General features: G+C 47.8%; 1 pseudogene; it reads left to right on the top strand.

Moving 5' to 3' along the window:
- Positions 1-2,703: 2,703 nt before the first annotated feature.
- LOC147962464 (putative disease resistance protein RGA4) lies at positions 2,704-10,625 on the top strand (annotated as a pseudogene).
- The last annotated feature ends 1,563 nt before the right edge of the window (positions 10,626-12,188 follow it).

Below are 12,188 nucleotides of genomic sequence, written 5' to 3'. Positions count from 1 at the left end.
AGTGAATAAAATCTAGAGAGAGAGGGAGAGAGAGAGGGAGGGAGGGAGAGGAAGAGAGAGGGGGGGGGAGAGAGTATAAGGTTGGACAAAAAAATTGCTTGGAAGAAAAGGGAACCTTAGGGCAACTCTAATGTGGATCAGCAAATAGCCTGCAAATGTCCGGATCGGATGGTCGGGACACTTTTGGCCATCCAACGGCGGTCACCAAATTTGTCCGGACATGTCCGTATATATGAAATTCCACAAACCGGGACCAAATTGGGGGTGGGTATGGGGGAGACCGGTCATCTGCCATGTCAGACTCCGACAACACGAATCCACCTAAAACCGAGTTGGATTGTGCCCATTGGGGTACACCAACCACTGTTTCCACTCAAAAGCCCGCCATATCCCACTTCCTCCACCACGATCGCTTCCGCCCCCTCCCACTTCATATTTATGAATTTTGAGTGAAGTTGAATGGGAAAACCAAGTGGTTTGCCCCCGTTCCAACTCCCTCAAGACCGTCATGGCCAATGAAGATGAAGTTGTATGTGGTGGTCCAACCATTCCAATAAAAATGTTTTGCAAGATGATGGAGAAGTTTGAGGACATCATGGAGAAGAAGGAGGAGGCAAGTGCAAACAAAATGAGGTGATAGAGGAAAATAAGATGATGAGGTTTGGCATGTTCATGGATGTGCAAAATAAGAAGCTCAAACTCTAAGAGATGAATCTTGAAATCAAGGCCACTTCGAAAGACTCCACAATGTTGTTTGTGAAGACCTCTGAGTATGATTCCTATGTGGTTAAGATTGTGCAAGAGTACCGTGCTAACATATGGAAGCGCTTCGCATAAATGGAGCATGACAAGACCATCAAGGTGTGACATGTTTGGATAGACAACCGGACTGGGGGCTTTTGGAATTGGTTAGATGTAAAAACTTATTGAACATCTCGTGCTTTATATTGTGATTTGCATATGCTTGCAACTATTTAAATATATGTCTAAATTGCTATTGATCTATATATCCATGTCAGATGAAGAAGTAATTACACAAAAAGCAACACCGAACTAGGGTAACAGATTGGTATCACAATTCTTACAACTCACAACTAGCCACCACTTTTGCGCCTAATGAATAACAGATTGCACCCATCACTGTTTGGTCTCGGGAAGATAGCGCTTCTGACAGGTTGGGCCCACCTCTGGTGCTGGCATGGTGAAGACCAAAAACGTTGACCAACTGATGTGGCAAATGAGATGCGGGCACACCTATCAGTGAGTAGATGTTCATCTTATTCACGTCCTAAGAACCAGATCTGGTCCTTCGGGTTCGCCTCCATTAACACAATTGGGTTGTAGTCGTCCCGTTCCCGCTAGACGTAGCCCATCCAATTCAGCGCAAGCCATTGCGCCGCTCGATGAGGTGTTCGTGGGGACGATGAGCAGCGGCCGGGATGGGACACCCACTGGGGATGACGAGCAACAGAGTAATGTGCATGGAGCAACTACCAGGAGGGGCAATGATGTGTTGTACGTGAACATGTCACTACATAGGTCCCCTGCTTGTTGAACAGCACTCTGGTCAATGCCCTGATGCCTAACCCTGGCCATATGGGTAACCAAACCTACAAACCAAACGTTTGTAGGTTTGGTATATTATTAAATGGCCGGTGTAATCCATCCGCCTTGAAGTTGCCTTTTAGTATCATTTTAAGTTTTTTTTTGTAAAGAGTGGTTTTTATTAACTAAAAATATAGCATCAAACGGATACAATCATGATGAGTAATATCCAGCCTCTGCATAGGTAGAATACACATAATCCAAAATAAAAGATGAGACAAAAGTAAAATAATATATAAAATGACTTAACGGCACCAGTATAGTAAAATAGGGCTAATCTGTTGGTTATGGACCCATCTGTAGGTTATGATGCCACCCATGTAAGGTAAAAATCTAAGATTTAAGATTTCACTAAAAGTAAAAATATGTTGATCCAATATGAGTTGTTTGAATTGTGGTGTCAGTCGATTACCTTAGCCCCAACTGTGATGGTTGTGAGTGAAGGTGAATGTTTGATGTCTATGATTAAATGGCCGGTGTAATCCATCCGCGTTGAAATTGCCTTTTAGTATCATTTTAAGTTTTTTTTTATAAAAAGTGATTTTTATTAATTTAAAATGTAGCATCAAACAGATACAATCATGATGAGTAATATACAGCCTCTGCATAGATAGAATATAGATAATCTAAAATAAAAGATGAGACAAAAATAAAATAATATATAAAATGACTTAATGGCACCAATATAATAAAATAGGACAAATCTGTAGGTTATGCTGCCACCCATCCATACGGAGATCTAAGAGTTCACTAAAAGTAAAAATCTTTTAATGAAATCATAGATCTCCATATTTTCTTGTTATTATATTTCAGAGTGTGTAAGCGCAAGATACATGAGGTCGGTAGAGACAGTGAGATTCAACTGAAACACATCTCAACCTTTGATTCAACTGAAACACATCTCAATCTTTTGTCAGCTTATTAATGGAATCCAGTATGGACAATACGTTTTTTAAGTAGTCCAGAGAGAGATTCATGAAAGTAGATAAATCGAGAGTAGCCTTTGGCTCCTTTCTCCTCGGACGGAGGAAACAAAGAAACAAGCTCTGTAAGCTCCGTCCGGCCGAGAGGGAGAGGTAGAAGGTGAGAGCGGCCTCAATGTCGCTCCGGTTCGACGGCGTCGCCCAGGCTGTCGGCGCGGCGACATGGCTGGTCGGCGTCGTGGCCGAGAGGCTCGTCGGCGACGGCGTCGGTGCGTGGGCCGCCCGCTACGGCCTTGAAGAGGAGGCCTCCCGCCTCAGGGCCGAGCTGCGGCGCGCCAACCTCGTCCTCGGCGCGGCGCGGGCGGGGGCGGGCGGCAAGAAGATCGGGAACGAGCAGCTGGCGGAGCCGATTGCGGCCGTGCGGCGCCTGGCTGCGGACGCGCGCAACCTCCTCGACGAGCTCGACTACCTGGAGATACACGACAAGGTACGCCGCGCGCTGCCGGCTAGTGTGCCTCTGCGGCACTCGACATCTTGCTTCTCCTTCCTTAATCAATTTTAGAACGCCATATTGGGCACTCGGGAGGGGAGGGTGCGGCGGACGGATTTCTTTGGATCTAGCGGCGGCGGCTCTGATTTTTGCCCTTTGTTGATGGATTTATGTCTTCATATCAAATTTAAGAGCCAACTAAGAGGGAGCCTACTAAGGCCTCTGTTCGTTTGTAGGATTTTTGTAGGAATTCTATAGGATAGGATTTGCAAAGAAAAAATTCCTTTGAAGCCCTTTGCTTTATAGGAATGGATTCCTATTTCTATATAGGATAGGAGTCAATTCTTCGGCCTTCTTTGTTCGTAGGATAGTAATTTTATAAGAATAGGAAAATCATCCATTGGTTTGTAGGATTTTTGTAGGAATTCTGTAGGATAGGATTTGCAAAGAAAAAATTCCTTTGAAGCCCTTTGCTTTATAGAAATGGATTCCTATTTCTATGTAGGATAGGAATCAATTCTTCGGCCTTCTTTGATTCATAGGATAGTAATTTTATAAGAATAGAAAAATCATAGGAAGTGAGATGACATGCATGTCAATTCCTATAGAGAAAGAGATGCCATTTGGTGCATAGGATAATTTTTTTTCATTGAGTCTAGGCTAATGTTTTTTTTCCTCCAAAACTTGAAGGATTTATTGCTATCCTACATAGGAATAGGAATTCATTTCTACAAACCAAAGGGTTTCAAAGGAATTTTTCCTGTGCAAATCCTATCCTATGAAAATCCTATGAAAATCCTAGACTCAATGGAAAAAATCCTATCCTATGCACCAAATGGCATCTCTTTTTTTATAGGAATTGACATGCATGTCATCTCACTTCCTATGATTTTCCTATTCCTATAAAATTCCTACCCTATTAACCAAAGAAGGCCTAAAAGTGTAACAAGACCCTCCCGGCCGCGACCGTGTCGCCCCCGCGGGCGGCCGGCCGCACCCAACCTCCTCTTCCGCGCGCCTCCCACTCCCCTTCCTCCCTGCCGCCGTCGCCGGCGCCCGCCGCGGGCCTGGCCTCCGAGCCGGCGTTTGGACCGGATGCCGGCGGTCCGGACTGGACCGGACCGAGCAGTGTCTCGGGCCTGTTTGCAGGGACCGGACCGGCAATGGCGGGCCACGAGCCGGACCGAGAGGACCGGCCAAGACATGGGCAGAGCGCGCTCTGGAGCTCCGGCGAGAGCTGTTCATCGGGGACGCAATGCTAGAAGAAGCGCAGCTCGTTGAAAACATGTCTGGGAGCTTCAGAAGAACCAGAGGGAGCTACATGACGAAGAAGAACACCGGACGGAGCTCATCGCCGACGAATCTGGCACGACGGCCGGTGAACGGAGATAAAAGGGACGACGACCGATGCGGCGATGTAGGACCTCCCAGGTCGATTTCGTTGGCGGGGACAACAAACCCAAGTGTGGCGCATCTAATGGACATAGTTTCCGGGGCCATCGAGTCCGGTGGCCGCGCGAACGATGGCCTCGTGGCGGCAGACGTAGACGACGGCGGTTTCTTGCATCCCCGCCACACCTGAGCCGCCACGCCCTCGCCACGCACCTGCCACGCCCCTGGCAAGCCGTCGGCATGCCCCCGCCATGCCCCAGCCATGCCGCCGACTGCCACCTTCGGTTCGCTCGGTCGGCTCGGTTAAAGACCGGACCGGACCGAGATTTTCTCGGGCCTGTTTGCAGGGACCGGACCGGCCATTTAAACTAGCAGGCCAGGACCGAGCAGGCCCGAGCCGAGCGGGCCACTAGCCAGACCGCCGGACCGGACCGTGTCGTCCACCCCGAGCGGCGGCCCCCTGGCCTTTTCCCTCTCGGGTGTCCTCCGGCGCGGGACGGGGCGATTCCGGGTGGTGTCTCTGGGCAACGGTGGTCCTGCGCGAGCGGTGGCGGGCTACTGGGCGGCGGCGGCGCCGTTGGCGGCGGGGCGACGCGGCGGTGCGGTCCGGCAGTGCCCGCTCGGCCCAGATCTGGGCCAGGGCGGGCCGGTGGCGGGGTGGGTCTGCTTCATGGCTTCTGGGAGGTGGGGGAGAGGCGATGAGCGGCTGGGTGCTGGCAGCGCCATCACCGGCTTGCTGCAACGTGGCCAGCAGGGCTTAGCGGGCCCGTTTCAGGCCTGGCTGGGCCAGGGGTGGCCTGGCATGCCCTACTGCCGCGTCTGGACGGCTGCCGCGACGGTGCCGGAGGCTCTGGCTCCCGCACGACGGCGGTGGAGGTGGTTCCCTCCCGTTCGGTTATGTTGTTGCTTCTCCCTCCGAGAGGCGCTTCTCTCCGGTCCTCTTGGCCTCGTGTTGGTGTTCGCAGTGAGGCGGCGTGGGTGGTGGCGCAACCGCGATGGTGCATGGTGGTGGGCGGCGGTCTGGCTGGTCGGCTCCAGTCTGGTTGGGCGGTGGGGTTGGAGTGCCGGAGAAATCCTTGCCGGTTTTTCGGCTCCGATGCAGTGACACCTGCGGGTGCCACCATTCCTTCCTGGAGGGTGTCGGTGATATCCATCCCCCACCTCCCTCCGCGTGCCGGGGAAAACCCTAGGACATGTCCGGGTAGCAGCATCGTCAGCGTCGCATTCCTTCTTGGAGGTGCTGCTTGGTACGCGGCGGTTCGGAACCTCAGGTTGTGGTGGGTTGTTTCTGAAGGGCATAGCGGTAGCGGGTCATCCGCGCTTTGTCGAGCTGCCGTTGTTGGCATTTGTTTATTCTTCTTCTTTTTTGGGGCTTGTTGTGCTGTTCGCCCCAACGATCCTTGTATCAGTGTTGGTTGCTTTGAAATACAAAATGGGGGAAAACCCTTTTTCGGTATATAAAATTTAAAAGAGGCTCACTTAAATTGCTGAATACACATATGGAGATGTAAAACATAGAATCCGTTATGTGTTTAGATTAACTTGCAGAGATATCAGAAGATCCTACATACTATTTGTAGCCAAGAGTACTAAGGAAGACCATCTGCTTACGTTGGGTGGTAAAGCTTAAGTTCGGGGCTCTAACCGACATCCAACACGACCTAACCCACCCCACGACCTCCTCAGTGTGGCGGCGCCGCGCCGCATCGAGGAGTCTGCTGCCTCCCTCGAGCCCTCCTTCCCACATCCCCTCCCCTCCCTCTGCTGCCGCCGGAGGCATCGCCGGACAGCCAGCGTGGCGTGGCGGCGGTGGGGCTCCCGGCGAGTAAGGCTAGGGGTGTGCTTGCGGCGCCCACCCATGCCCTACAGCCGGGGTGATCCGCCACAACGGTGCCGGAGGCCCGTCGACGGCAGATGGCCGGCAGCTGGCAGTCGACAGTGGCGGCGGGATAGATTGGCTCGATCTGGGCGTTTTTGCCAGGAGGGTTCGATATGCACGTTTCGACGAAGTTCGACGGAAGTGGCCGGCAGTAGGCGCACAACTGCGACCGCGGGGCGGGTTGGCTCGATCTGGACACGTTTGGCCAGGAGGGCTCGATTTGCACCGTTTTGACAATGGTCAGCGGCTCTGCCGCATCACTTGGGCGTCGAGGCGGTGATCCTCGACATGGCAGTGCCGGCCATCTCCTTCCGCCGGAGGTGGGCATCGAGATATGGTTGATCTTGGGATCTCATGTCTCACAAAATAACCGGCTAAGCGGTGGCCCTAGTTGTCTTCGCGCGAAGTCACCGTTGTACATGTGATCAGCCCTCTTTGATCTATCCATTGGAAAGTTCCGGACTTCTTCTTTGAAGGAAAACAAAGACTTGCGTATGTTGCGCTCTTTGGACACCTTGTTTGGATTGGGGCCGGTCACGTACACCCGCAAGATCAGCATAACTAACTCCATGGGGTATCGTGAAGCTCTGTTTTGTTGGCACCTTGGGACATGTCTGCACCAAGATTTTCATGAAATCAACACATGCGAAGAATGTCATGGAGTGACTGGAGGATCTGCAAGTGGCGAAGGCAGGGTCTTTTATGCGATGAAGACTTTGCTTCACAGGCAGTTGTTCAGAATTGGCTTGCGGGATATGGTCCCGTCCAGATCGGACACGAGTTCTATGAGTTTGGTGGTACGTGACTTGTAGCAGCAGCCTCCGCAAGTGGGGGCAGCCGCATTGGAGGACTTCTTTGTTGGTGGTGCTCCTTTGAGTACCGAGTCGTGATTTCCAGGGTGAAAATCCAAAGGCTGGCCTTTATTGGTCATGACTGGCAGCGCATTGTTTTTTGGGAACACAGCATTTCTCGAGGGTGAAAACCTATGATCTTTGATCGGACAACGACAACGCTTGTGCATTGTTTCCTTCCTCAAGACATTGTTGTTGGAGAACCTTCTTTGTAGTTCGGGTGTTGTCTCTTATGGTGGTTAGAGTGCTACTATTGCGGGTGAATGATTACCGCGGCAGGGTCTTTTTTCTCATATTCTTATTTTTGTTTTTTTGGCTGTGTGCATCCTCGGTGTTTTTATACATCTTGTTGATGTAGAGGCCGGGTGTAATTGGTATCAGCTTGACATTAATATATTTTCCTTTTAAAAAAAATCCGCTTACGTTGGATCTTTTTCCTCTTATACGGCTATACCACTTTGCAAGCACGGTACCCGCCCTGTGGCTGATGCTTATGTGAATAAATACAGATAATATGGTTGTACCCTACTTCCTAGTTTCAGTTACTTTTAATTTCATATGCTTTTAATTTGCTTATGCTACTGCAAAATGGTAGGAGGATATGCAGCTGTATACTGATGGTTTCAGTCTATATCTAACAGATCAAAGATAAGGAGAACACCGCATGTTCATCCAAGACACAATCTTTTATTCGATTTGCATATGGTTTTGCTAATCAGGCGAGTAGATGCATATCGTCCACGGTAAAACTCAATACAAAAGTTCCTGGCATGCACAAAGATGATGGTCCTTTGACAAACAAAAGAAAAGTTGAGCGTCATGATATCATGACTGGAATGAAAAGAATGAAGCTTGGTGATCCAGATAACCAAATGACTCCAGAGAGGAAGATTCAAGGGGACACAGTTCCAGAAGAAATACCAGAGTGGAAACTCAGCAAAGATGACATATCACGGCGAATAGCAAATATTGTGGTCCAGCTACATGACATCTGTGAGGATGTTCGTAAGGCTCTCAAGCAAGATAAACTTGATGAAATTTCCCGAGTGTCTCAAAAGAAAAGTTCAGACTCGCGTGAAGAAGGGGCCTGCTTTGTTGAAACTAAAGTCTTTGCAAGGGAACAAGAGAAAAATCAGATTGAGAAGTGTATCACTGACAGCGCAGCAAGTAAAGAAAAACTTTTGGTTCTTCCTATTATTGGTACTGGAGGTGTTGGAAAGACGACACTTGCTCGAACAGTGTATAATGACCCAGATGTTGAAGCTAACTTTGGTATCAGGATGTGGATTTATGTATCTGTTAACTTCGATGAAGTCAAGCTCACAGAAGAGATTCTGGACTGCATTTCAGACGGCAGGCATAAAACTTCGGCTAAGAATTTCAGTACGCTCCAAGATGGTATCAAGAAATGTTTGACAAAAAGATTCCTACTTGTTCTGGATGATGTGTGGGAAGATGATGAGAGACGCTGGAACAAGCTATTGGCTCCACTAAGAACTACTGAAATCACAGGTAATGTGGTTTTGGTGACTACTCGAGAACTATCAGTTGCCAAAATGATGAGCACATTGGAGCAGTACATTAAGTTAGGTGGTTTAAAAGAAGATGTGTTTTGGCTTTTCTTCAAAAGATGCATATTTGGTGATGAAAACTATCAAGGCCGAAAAAAGCTTCAGAAAATTGGAAAGGAGATAGTCACTAGGTTAAGCGGAAACCCATTGGCAGCAAAAAGTGTTGGCACACTGTTGAAAAGAAGGCTTGAAGAGAACTACTGGCAGAGAATTTCAGATGGTGATGAATGGAAACTACAAGGGGGCGATGGCGGCATCTTGCCAGCACTCATGTTAAGCTACAATCACCTTCCCTACCACCTTCAGAGATTGTTCTCTTACTGTGCTGTATTTCCGAAGGGCTATAAGTTTCACAAGGAAAACTTGATACGTATTTGGATTGCTCTTGGCTTTGTTGTCAATGAAAGAAAAAGATTAGAAGATACTGGAAGTGACTATTTTGACGAGCTGGTAGACAGAAGCTTCTTTGAAAAGCTGGAGGAGCCACATGAATACTATCTCATGCATGATTTAATTCATCATGTAGCACGGAGTGTCTTAGTAGATGAATGTCTCACCATGGACGGCTCAGGTCCACTAGCAGTCTCGCCATCTCCTAGTCATGTCAGCATCTGGACCGAATCAGAGTACAAGACGCAACAAAACGGTGAAACAGAACGTAATGAAACCTTTGAAAAAAGGTTAACTGCCATTGAAAAATATGATATCTTAAGAAGCTTGGACAGTGTAATGCTAGTTGGTCCATATGATGAGAATATTTCTGTAATTTTTACACAGATTCTCAAGAAACTACAGTATGTTCGAGTGCTTCGGGTATCAACAACACTCTCTAGTGCTGATATTTGGCAACTCAGTATTTCAAAGCTCATCCATCTTCGCCATCTAGAGCTGTGGTTCAGCAGCGACACTCCCAAACCTTTGTCTGAGGCTCTGTGTGGACTTTACTACCTGCAGGTACTCGACGTAACTCATTGGAGTGGTCTAGATGGTTTGCCAAGACGCATGAGTAATCTTGTAAATCTGCGATACCTTCTTGTTCCGGAGTTGTCGGGGCCATTGCACTTGCACTCAAAGATAGCAAGAGTTGGTGAACTGAAGTTTCTGCAAGAACTGAAAGAATACCGTGTCCAAATAGAGAGTGGCTTTGAGATTTCACAGCTGGAGAACCTGAATGACATCAGAGGATCACTTAGAATCTTCAATCTTGAAAAGGTCACAGAAAAGGACGAGGCTTGCCGTGCAAGGATTAAAGATAAAAAGCATCTGAGGACTCTGTGGCTGTCATGGGAAATAACAAGCGCTGATCCTTCGTTTTCGAAGGAAGTACTGGAGGGTCTTGAACCACATGACCGTCTTGAGCATCTTCATATCATAAATTACATAGGTGCCACTCCATCCTGGTTGGGTCAGAGTTTCTCCCTCAACAATTTAGAAAGTCTGTATCTTCAGGATTGTACCGGAATGGAGATCCTACCACCCTTCGATGAATTGCCATTTTTGGAGAAGCTATCCTTGGTTGGCATGTCTTCACTGAAGGAGGTCAATTTTGGAACTTCAGGCAGAAGTACTCAATCCTCGGAGGGTGTCATGACAGATTCGCATGAGTCTTCCCTTGTGGAACTCGAACTGTCCAAGTGTTCATCTTTAACATCGGTGAGGCTTCTTTCCTGCAGGGCATTGACAAAGTTGAGCATCGTAGACTGTCTGCTGCTAGCTTCTGTAGATGGCCTGCAGTCACTTGACCAACTGAAGTACCGCGACATCAAAGAATGCCCTTGTTTTCCATCTGCTCAAAGTTTGGAAAATCAGTTCCAGGGAATAATAAACATCTAAGATCTCTTATATCGATCTGATGTTTCATGGAGGTGACCATTTGACAAACTGTAAGTATTAGTTTCCTGCAAACTATGTACCTCTCGTTGCACAAGAAACCCAATATGTTGCAAATCCCTGTAATTCTTTCTTTAGCCTTTCTCTGCTTAATTTATCTTTCTAATTTAGTTGTTTCAACCACACATGGTGCTTATCAGCGACGAGCGATTTTATATCCTCCATTTGTGCCTCTCTATTAAATAATTAAAATCATGTATCTATATATGGACAAGCTCTGACAGTAACCGCCATATTTCCCCAGCAGGAATCATCCACTTCAAGGACCAACATCTTCCCCAAGAGGCATAGCATACAAGCCTGAGCCTGTTTGGTTGGTGGCTAGCTTTGTCGTAGGTTTCCACACTATTTTGCTAACCTTATCAAACCTTTTGTGTGTATGACATGTGAGCCTTTTTCTTAGAGAAAAAAAATTATTGCCTCGGTGTGGCTAGAATCAAACACAGCACCGAACTTTGTCAAACTTACCTAACTTTGAGATGTGACATAGCGTGGCTAGGAACTATGTAACCCTACAAGCCGTCTTAACTGGAGGATACACACTCTCAACTTCCGTTTGCAATGGATATCATCATTCTGATTGCCCGGGCCATTTGGAATACTATGAATGCTTTCATCTTTACAGTAATTACTCCAAGACGATCTTTATACTTGCAGAAGACGCTTCAAGGAAGAGATGCAATGGCTGGTGCAAAGGGCAAAACGAAAATCCTATGGGTCCCTTTCAAAAACTTTCAGATAAGCGATTTAGTTGCTTTTTCAGTCTTAGATTGTTAATTTGCTTTAGTTTGCCTTTTCTTCTTTTTTGCATAACCTTGCTATTTGAGAAAATTATAAAAAGTAATCGTGCGAATAAATGATAGAGAGTTTCGGGTGAAAAACAAATACACACTCTCAAGTCGACTATCATCCGGCATGACACGCAAGGATAGCTAAGATTATGAAGCGTCTGCATCTATCTTATCTATCTATCTATCTTCTATTAAATAGTTAAAAAATATAAAATGAAGAGCTTTTTTAGGGTACCCTATACTGCTTGGGGTGAGGGGACCAGTATAACTAAATCCTGCCATTAATTTCATGTGGGCAGTAATAGACATTTTCTGTTCTTAAAAAGCAATGTGAATCTTTTCTTCAGTACGTGAAGGCCTAAACGGGATTATGTATGAGCCAAGATGCCAGCCTGTTTCGCTTGCTCTCTCCCATGGCCTCCATGCTCTAGCTGACCTTGCTGCCGCGTGCCGCATACTGCGACCCGACGGCTGGTCTACCTTGGCGTCGTGTCCCATTTCTCCATCTGCGTCGCCCAACCCCATCATAGACATACATGGAACAAGACATGGTGGCCACAACTCGGTCAGCGCGCTCCTCCGTCCTGCCCGGGCGCCATGGCCGGGACGGCGAACTTCTGTACACGGCAAGTCTCCGCGCGGACGGACAACGGCGCCAAGTTGTTTCGTCACCACCGTTGTGAACCAGGACAAAACGAGAGCAGTGTGAGGTATGTTCACCATGGGAGGGGCGCAGCCCAATGCCTCATGGCTGTCGGACCTATTGGAGAAGAAAAACACGGTCCAGCCCAATGCC

The sequence above is a fragment of the Triticum urartu genome, chromosome 7A, assembly GCF_056163025.1.
Source record: "Triticum urartu cultivar PI428250 chromosome 7A, HENAU_Tu73, whole genome shotgun sequence".
Classification (NCBI taxonomy): domain Eukaryota; kingdom Viridiplantae; phylum Streptophyta; class Magnoliopsida; order Poales; family Poaceae; genus Triticum; species Triticum urartu.
The sequence above is the reverse complement of the archived record's forward strand: the minus strand, read 5'-3'. Positions and strand labels throughout refer to the sequence as shown.